This window comes from Oratosquilla oratoria, chromosome 13 (assembly GCF_046742065.1).
Source record: "Oratosquilla oratoria isolate Oo_2021 chromosome 13, ASM4674206v1, whole genome shotgun sequence".
NCBI classification, from domain to species: domain Eukaryota; kingdom Metazoa; phylum Arthropoda; class Malacostraca; order Stomatopoda; family Squillidae; genus Oratosquilla; species Oratosquilla oratoria.
This window is the reverse complement of record NC_134789.1, coordinates 27,108,851-27,118,309: the sequence shown is the minus strand read 5'-3', so window position 1 is coordinate 27,118,309 and position 9,459 is coordinate 27,108,851. Positions and strand designations below refer to the sequence as shown.

Here is a 9,459-nt window from a genome sequence, read left to right as displayed (position 1 = left end):
GGTGTTTCGTTTACGAATACCGAGCTAAAATAATTGTTTAAGATATTACACATTCCTTCATTTGAATATTCAAGTTGACCGTCAGCAGATAATAGTGGACCAATGTGATTCCTAACAACCTTTTTATCTCTAATGTAACTATAGAATTCTTTGGGATTCTTTTTGGATTTATCAGCGATGTTCATTTCGTATTGTCGTTTTCTTTTTCTTATTGTCTTTTTTAAATTTCTCTGTATTGATACATAACTTTCATAGTCATTAGATGCACCCGAGCACTTATATTTCTTATAAGCCTGTCTCTTTTTAGCAATACTTTTTTCAGTTTCTTTGTCGAGCCACTTTGGGCGAGCCTGATTTGGGGGACGTCTGTCCTTAAAAGGAGTGTAAGTTTGAATCATCTTAGTGAGCGTATTTTGAAATATTTCCCACATCTGATCTACAGGTCTTTCGTTTAATTTTGCCTCCCAATCTGTAAGCTGAAGCTCCTGACGTAGTTCTATGAACTGAGCTTTACTGAAATTGGGTATTTTAGAAACACAAGTATCTATTCTAAAATTGTTTAGGAGTTTGAATCTAACTAGGTTGTGATATATATATGTGTGTGTGTGTGTGTATATGAAGGTGGAAAAAGAAGTCACGGGTCTAGTTCCGAGTTCCTGAGTTTATTCCTGACCGGTTTCGCGGTCAGGAATAAACTCAGGAACTCGGAACTAGACCCGTGACTTCTTTTTCCACCTTCATCAACTTGTCTCAATGTACCAGCATACACATGTACACACACACACACACACACACACACACACACACACACATATATATATATATATATATATATATATATATATATTCATTTCGTATATGACTTGATTTATTCAATAATGTTTTTCTGTTTGCGTATCAATTTATTTATCTGTTATTTCCTATAATGTGGTTATGTTTACGGCTGTGCTCATTTGCCTGAATTTTAGCAATTTTACGCCAAAAAAGTATGTATATATATACATATATATATATATATATATATATATATATATACACATATATATATATATATACATATATATATATATATATATATATATATATGAACGGACTTTTACTACATTTTTCATATATTTTCTAGTTATTTGTTTGTATTCATCCATGTACTTATTAATTTTTTAATTGTAGAGAACGGCTCAAGTAACATAACATTAAATTCAGTGGTAATCTGAATCACAGTGCAGATGTGGAATTCTTTTGATAATTGAAACTGAGTGCCTTTGTGGAAGTTTGTAATCTTCAAGAACAATTTTACACAAAATGAGTTGTGAAAGGATTTTTGTGTCTATTCAATCCTTCATTTGCATGCTTATTCATATATCATACATCTTTTTATTTATTCGCTAGTTAGTAATATAATCACGTAGATACTAGTTTAATTATTGCATAAATGACTTAATAATCTATTTATCTAGATGTATATTCAATCACTCCCTTGTTCCCTGTTAGCCTCTCTCTTGTGTTTGCATATTATTAAGAGGTATGTTTGTGGTAATGCTTCAACATCACCCACTTGGACAGGACTGGCACAGAGCTGGGCAATATAAACACAGGTGGGTTGGCTCTCTTTATTGTCAAGTCTAGTGTTCGGAGTCTAACTAAGGGGCACCGGACTGTGGCAAGTACTTACTTTTGCGCGTGACCTACACGTGGCGAGTGGACTGCTTTGTCGTCGTCAGCTGGCACTGCGTCGTGTCTTCTCGCAAGGACATCGGCGTATATATCCGCCTTGAGTGCTTGGGGTGCTTCTTATAAAGATGCCCAGCGTCCAGATGCTATGCGTGGTCCAATTGACTTCCAGGCTGCCCAAAGGTGCCATGCGTCGTCCAATCAACTTCTAGGCCTACCCCACGCGGTCTACGGTGGGCGGAGCCAACTCGGACAAGGGTGCTTTCATTGTCCGCGTGGGTACTCCGCGTGGCACTGACCAGCACTCCACGCGGGTGCTGACTGCGTGGGCGATGACCGCGTGGGCGCTGACCAAACCACGCTTCTCTTGGCGCCAAACTAAGTCCAAAGGCACGCTACCCTTTGGCGCCAAAACAGGCCCAAAGGCACGCTACCCTTTGGCGCCAAAACAGGCCGCCCACGTCACTATACGCGCCAAAACCAACTTGCCACATTCCTCCCCCCGCCAAAAAGTCAACGACTACCGAAACAACAAAAAACAATCTACACTGGCGTGAGGGAAAAATCGATGCGTACGTGTCAGGAGGTAATACACCAAAGTGCGTTCCCTAAAGACAGCAATCACATCGATGAAAAAACCCTTCGCGACAACCGTGCCAACTAAAAAATATAATGGGAATCCAGAAAGGGATGAAAAAATATATATATAGGAAGAAGAAACGGAGCAGATGTGTTGGTCGTGCGTGGGCGTGAGGTCCTTCTAACAACGTGTTGGGAACTCTGCGCTGATGTTCATAATTGCTGCCGGCTGCAATTTGTGCTTCGCATATCTGTAAAAAATATCAGCGGCAGAAACTTTTGCACAGGATGGGTATATGCGTGGATCATAACCACAATGGATATGTACAGAATACAGTATTATCAAGAGTCATTATTATCAAGAAAATTGCTAACAGTGGGAGAATAATGTACTACGCCTTGCCTGTGATCTCAGAAAGCTGATGCACGTTCCTCGTTCTCGCCTGTGATGCTGCGACGTGCTGGTCTCTGGTGGTCCTCCGCTGGCAGAAAAATTGCTGTTCCAACTCGTGGTGATTGGGAAATATGTGGGGAGGTACAAAAAGAGACGGCAGGAACATTGTTTCCAGGGATGGCGTGTGCGCCGACATATACAGAAAAAATAATCAAAAATTGTGTCAATTATTATTATTATTAATAATATTATTATTATTATTATTATTATTATTATTATTATTATTATTATAATTTTTTTTTTTTTTTTTTTTTTTTTTTTTTTTTTTTTTTTTTTTTTTTTTTTTTTTTTTTTTTTTTTTTTTTTTTGGGTTGTAAACCAAATATGGACAAAAGAAGAAGAAGACCTGAGAATAAGAAAAACATAGTTCTGATGATCATCTCACGTGCTATGTGACACACGGAGCAGTTATAAGATCTTTGAATCGGCGTGCTAATGTGAGCCGCCATTGTCCTCCTGGAGGTCCAGGGGTTCCTTCTCGTGTGTGGGGAACGCTCTCCTTACGTTTTTGTTCTCACACACAGAGAGATTTCCTTCCTGCCTGATTCTGTCCGTGTGGACAGAGAACTCACGTCCGGATTTTATATTTTTAATTGTGTATATTACATCACTCACCCTTTTGGTGATCCTATATGGGCCCTGGAACAGCGGTTGGAGCTTCTTACTTACCCCCTGTTTAGGTCTTGTTGTGACATAAACTCTGTCACCAAGGGCAAGCTGTTTTATGCGTGTCCTCGGCCGTTTGGTATGTCTCTCAACAGTGGCCGCTTCGATGAACTGTTGACACCTGTCAAAACATGAGTTTGCTACGGCCATTGTTTCGGCCGATAACTTGTCCACATTGTACCATGGGGCATTTGGCCTTGTGAACTCCGATATAGGGAGGACAGGATCTCTGTGAAACAGGAGGAAATACGGGGAATCCCGTAGGACTCTATGATATGCAGAATTATAAGCTAAGACCGCTAAAGGGAGCATTTGATCCCAGCCTGTTTGATTTTCCTGCACAAGGGACCGTAGGATTTTTATAATGGTCCCATTCACCCTCTCAACGATCCCGTTGCTCGAGGGATGGCAAGGAGTGATCTTGTGATGCTTGATGTTCGCCATCGCCATCACCTCTTTGAACGTGTCGTTTATGAATTCTCCTCCCCCATCAGAGATCACCTGTCTCGGAGCACCATGTATTGCCAGGACGTGGTCCAGGAAGGCTTTGGCTACAATCCGCGCTTCTTTAGAGTTAATTGGTACAGCAACCAAGAAGCGGGTCAGAACATCGACAACTGTCAAGATGTATTTCGCACCATGTAAGGTGGTGGTTAATGGGCCAATAAGGTCAACATGGACCCTTTCAAATGGAGTGTTTACGTCAGGGAACTGTCTAAGTGGAGCTGGGAGGTCATAGGAAGGTTTACACATGATGCAGATTTTGCATTTCTTTAAGAATTCCTTCACATCCTCTGACATTCTCGGCCAAAATGCAAATTTTTGTAGCCGTTCCAGAGTAACTTGGACTCCACCATGGCCCGCCATAGGAAGGGAATGGGCAATACGCAAGGCTGCTGCCTTTGCTCCGTCCGGGCATACCAGTCGAAGCTCCTCTAACTGGTACGCATTTCTACGCGCATGATATAGGAGTCCGTCGGGTAGGAGTCGAAACTCCCCGATCGGAACTCGTAAGCGCGGAATCTTAGGAACTCCCGACGTGGCCCCTCGGAGGTACTCTTTAATCCGACCCCAATCAGGGTGGGCATCTTGCTCCTTGCAGATGCTTACCTGGTCCCACGTGATGGTATCCTCCACAGAAGTTGGCTCGGAGTTACCCCGTCCACTCGTGGATATGTGGGAAACTATGAAATCATCTATAGGATGGTCAGCCCCCCGTATCCGAGAGAGGGCGTCCGCGACAACATTCAGTCTCCCTGGGATATATGTGACTTCAATATCGAAGTCAGCGATCGCCATTTGCCACCGGAGGATCCGAGTGTTCGTGCCCTTAGCAGTGAAGAGCCAGACCAACGGTCTGTGATCGCTCAAAAGTCTTACCGGGTATCCCATAATCAGCGGGCGATTGATCCTGAGACCGTACACTGCCGCTAACGCCTCCCTCTCGACTACGCTGTACCGACGCTCGTGTTCGTTCAGAGTGCGACTGAAATAGGAGAGTGGTCGTCTCCTACCTTCGTCATCCTCTTGCTGAAGCACGCCTCCAATCGCCGAATCACTGGCGTCAGTGGTAAGCAAGAATTTCCTATCAAATTTTGGATAAGGAAGGACCACTGTGGATGACAAATGGGACTTGAGGGACTCAAATGCATCTAACTGAGGAGGTGTCCAAGGACCAAGCTCAGGATTCTTGTGCTTTCCTGCTACGACACCCTTCGTCATATCTACCAAAGGCAACGAAATCTCAGCAAAATTAGGAATAAATTTCCTATAATACCCCGCCAAACCGAGGAATGAAAGTAGCTCTTTCATACGCACCGGCCGGGGAAAAGTCTTGATGGCTTGGACTTTATCATTCTGAGGCTTTATCCCCTCCTGGGATATAACATGACCTAGGTAAGCGACCTCCTTCTGGAAGAAATGACATTTCTCCAACCTCAAAGAGAGGCCTGCCTCTTGCAATCTTCGAAGGACATCCTCAAGATTCTTGAGGTGGTCGACCCAAGACGTTCCCAGAACAATAATATCGTCCATGTACACCATCGCACTAACCCCTAACAGGCCCGAGAGCACCTGGTTCATCACTCTCTGAAAGCACGATGGAGCGTCTTTAAGCCCAAAAGGGAGAGACGTAAACTCGTAATGCCCTTCAGGCGTCGAGAACGCCGTTTTCTCACAACTACCTTCCGCCAATGGGATTTGAAGGTACCCTTGCTTCAGGTCAAGGAGTGAGAAAATAACGCTGGAGCCGAGATTGCGTAGCATGGAGTCAATGTGCGGCAGAGGGAACCTATCATCAAGGACGTGTCTGTTAAGAGCACGGAAATCAAGACAGAGACGAAGGCTTTTATCCTTCTTAACAACAGGAACAACAGGAGCATTGTAAGGAGAACGAGATGGGCGAATGATTCCCTTAGTGAGCATATCACTAATCTGTTCCCTTATCTCCGCTCTATACTTCTCAGGAATGGGATAAGATTTGCGGTAGACTGGCGGTCCAATGGTCCGGATCTCGTGTAGGAAGTGAGGTGTCACAGTAAGTGGATCCCCTGGCAAGGCGAAAACATCGCCATATTTGACCACTAACTCGGTCAAAGCAACGTATTCCTTGGTATGCCTATTGGGAAAAAATTTCCCAACTTCAGCCCGTAACTTATCACCACGCGAGCTATCCACTACGTTCGATGCCTGCACCGTTCCCACTGAGACGTTAGATCCACCGTCTACTAGCGCAGTCTCTCCTAAGAGGGTTAGGTGGCCAACCACGTGGTCTTTGTGAAACTCACGGGTATCTGGGCTTAAATTCAGGAATGGAACTCTGCACCACGCCTTTCCATTTTCCATCCTTAGCAGCTCTACTACTCCCTGACCGAGCAAGCTGGCCCCCTCGACATATGGGCATGCTGTAAACAGCGCCGAGACGGCCTGACCTGCGGGAGCAAGCTTGTCTGCTTTCTCAAAAACCAAAGTTATGGTGCCTCCTGAAAAACCCGAAACCCAGTGAGCCTCACCGGTCTTGACCGGGAATGTGGCTTCCTCACTTAACCCCTGAAAACTATCTCGCTCTTCGCACACGGCGATGAACGGTGTTGAGGACTGGACCGTTCTCGTGAGGATAACAGGGACATCCCTGTCGTTCACTTTGAACGTGAGAGGACTAAAGGTCAACGACACCTTATGAGCCGCGAGGAAATCGAACCCAAGGATGAGTTTTGACGGAAGACCTTCAGCAGGGATGATAAAGAAGGAATGGCAGAATGGAAATCCAGCGAGATGAAAATGAACGTCGACCTTGCCAAGATTTGGCATCTCTGAGCCGTCGGCTACCACTATCCTAGTGGTACCGACCTGGGAGCCTTCTACGGTGGCAGGCAAAATGCTCTTATGAATAAGAGATACTGCCGCTCCCGTATCCAAGAGAGCAGAAACCGACTTCGGAGCATGGGGCACCAACAATGTGACATCGACCATGGCTAAGCCGCCACCAGTGGTGTGGGAGCTGGCCAAATCGACGTGAATAACTTCCACGTGCGGCCGTCGCTCGACCATTACCTCTGGGTATATTTCCCTTTGCGCTGGCCGTTTTTTGACGAGCCACTCTCCGCGAGACTTCTCTGAGCCTCGTGGTCAACACTCGTATGAGCGGTTTCGCTCTTCCAAATCCGCCCCGCACCCTTGCATGATTGGCAATCTGAGCACTCGCGACCGCGTTGCTTATAGTAACAAGCATCGGTCTCGTGGCCCACCTTTTTACAGTGGGTGCAAAATGGACGCTTATGACCACCACGGCCTCGGTTACGCTTCCACGTGTATTTGTTTCCCCCCCCCCCTCTGCGAGGAGAGCACGTGAGGTCCCTACGAGGCCGTGCCTCGGCGTCACGTCCAGGACGAGGACGCGCCTCCAATCCTCTCAAATTTTGAGGATAAGTATGATATGCCTCCTTGTCCCGCGAAGTGCGAGGTGAGGAGAAGTCTTTGATTGTGTGTACTGTGGAAACTGAATGTGATTGTGAAGGTGGAGTGGAACTAGCGCCCGGGGCCGGGTACTGGTGGGAAACAGCGGCCGTTGCAGGATATAAAGCCATCGGGGAATCAGCCCCGCCCGCGTAGACGGTCTTCACATCGCAGCTATGCCTCTGGGCATAGTCGATGGCTGCATGGAGGACAGCAACAATGGAAGACTGTTGTTCACTAGTAAGAGAAGTCGCAAACTGCTGCGGCATGACCTTTTTTATACGCGTCACTGCCGTAAATGTTGCCCAAGGTACCCGTTCCGGATGGAACACGGTATACGAGGAAACCATATCCGCCAATCGGAGGGCAAAGGAAGTGAGTGTCTCTGAAGGCAGCATGACTGCCTCATCGAGACTATTTGCCAATGCATCTGCTGATGCAGGTGCATAAAAGAAATTCTTGAAGGCGAGTTTGAAAGCTTCCCAATCATTGGGATGCTGACCCTTTGCTAGGCGAGCAGCGATTGCAGCGTCGCCAGCTGATTTTTGCTGAGTGACCGCGATTTTATCGCCGTCGGAGACCTCTGGAGACCACCTTTCCTCTAATAAGGAAAGCCACGAGGTCGCGTCAATACAAGCCGGGAGACCACTCAAAGGATGGTGGTTTATGCCGGAAGACAGAAAAAATGGAACGTCGGCCGTGGCCTGAAAAGCCTTAGCCTGTTGGCTCACAGCACCGACCACGTGGGTCACGTTGGCCCGACGAGACATGATAACGTTAAAAACAACAAGAAGCCCTAGCTCAAATAAGTACTCCTTTTGTGTTCACTGAGTAGTCCTATCAATGTGAAATGGTACGTGGAGAATGCGTTCACTGAGTAGAAGGTGTGAGTATGTGGAAATATCACCAAGCACCGTTGCCACCACTGTGGTAATGCTTCAACATCACCCACTTGGACAGGACTGGCACAGAGCTGGGCAATATAAACACAGGTGGGTTGGCTCTCTTTATTGTCAAGTCTAGTGTTCGGAGTCTAACTAAGGGGCACCGGACTGTGGCAAGTACTTACTTTTGCGCGTGACCTACACGTGGCGAGTGGACTGCTTTGTCGTCGTCAGCTGGCACTGCGTCGTGTCTTCTCGCAAGGACATCGGCGTATATCCGCCTTGAGTGCTTGGGGTGCTTCTTATAAAGATGCCCAGCGTCCAGATGCTATGCGTGGTCCAATTGACTTCCAGGCTGCCCAAAGGTGCCATGCGTCGTCCAATCAACTTCTAGGCCTACCCCACGCGGTCTACGGTGGGCGGAGCCAACTCGGACAAGGGTGCTTTCATTGTCCGCGTGGGTACTCCGCGTGGCACTGACCAGCACTCCACGCGGGTGCTGACTGCGTGGGCGATGACCGCGTGGGCGCTGACCAAACCACGCTTCTCTTGGCGCCAAACTAAGTCCAAAGGCACGCTACCCTTTGGCGCCAAAACAGGCCCAAAGGCACGCTACCCTTTGGCGCCAAAACAGGCCGCCCACGTCACTATACGCGCCAAAACCAACTTGCCACATGTTTGCGTGTGTAAATGGATATACCTATTTGACGATTTATATTTTTGTATGTAATTTATTATTTGCATGCCTAATCAGTTTTCTGCTTATATACAGTAGTTATTGCCCTGTTCATTTATTCACTTTGTTAATAATTTGTTCATATATTTATTCATTTAGCGGCTTAGTTATATATAACCTTTTCTTTGTTCACAAATTAGCCTTGTTTGTTCTCTTCATATATTTTTAGATTTTTTATCATTTGTTAGGCAAGAGGAGTAAATTGAGTATATTTGTATCTTACCATTCATTTTTCATTTTGTGTCTTAACTTTACCGGGAGATAATGGTACCTCTACATTGAAAGACATTTTCCACCTATCTGTATCATGCCATTCAGAGAAATAAGGATCTGTTGCAGAGCTTATTCATGTTGCTATGACAATAGCCCATTGCTGACTTTCATGCAGTTTTCAAATTTATGTATCTTAGATTTATTAGAACATGGATGGATTTTAAAGTCCTGATGTATAGAAAATATTTTAATCCACTCTTACTCTTTATCACTGGAAATTATTCTTTATTGATTGTTCACGA

General features: G+C 45.7%; 1 long non-coding RNA gene across 1 annotated transcript; it reads right to left on the bottom strand.

Moving 5' to 3' along the window:
* Positions 1-1,596: 1,596 nt before the first annotated feature.
* Positions 1,597-8,886, bottom strand: LOC143032358 (uncharacterized). Its single transcript, XR_012967104.1, has 2 exons — positions 8,394-8,886; positions 1,597-2,732 (listed from the first exon to the last, which is right to left on the bottom strand). It is a non-coding gene; the product is annotated as an uncharacterized LOC143032358 (long non-coding RNA).
* Between the last annotated feature and the right edge of the window lie 573 nt (positions 8,887-9,459).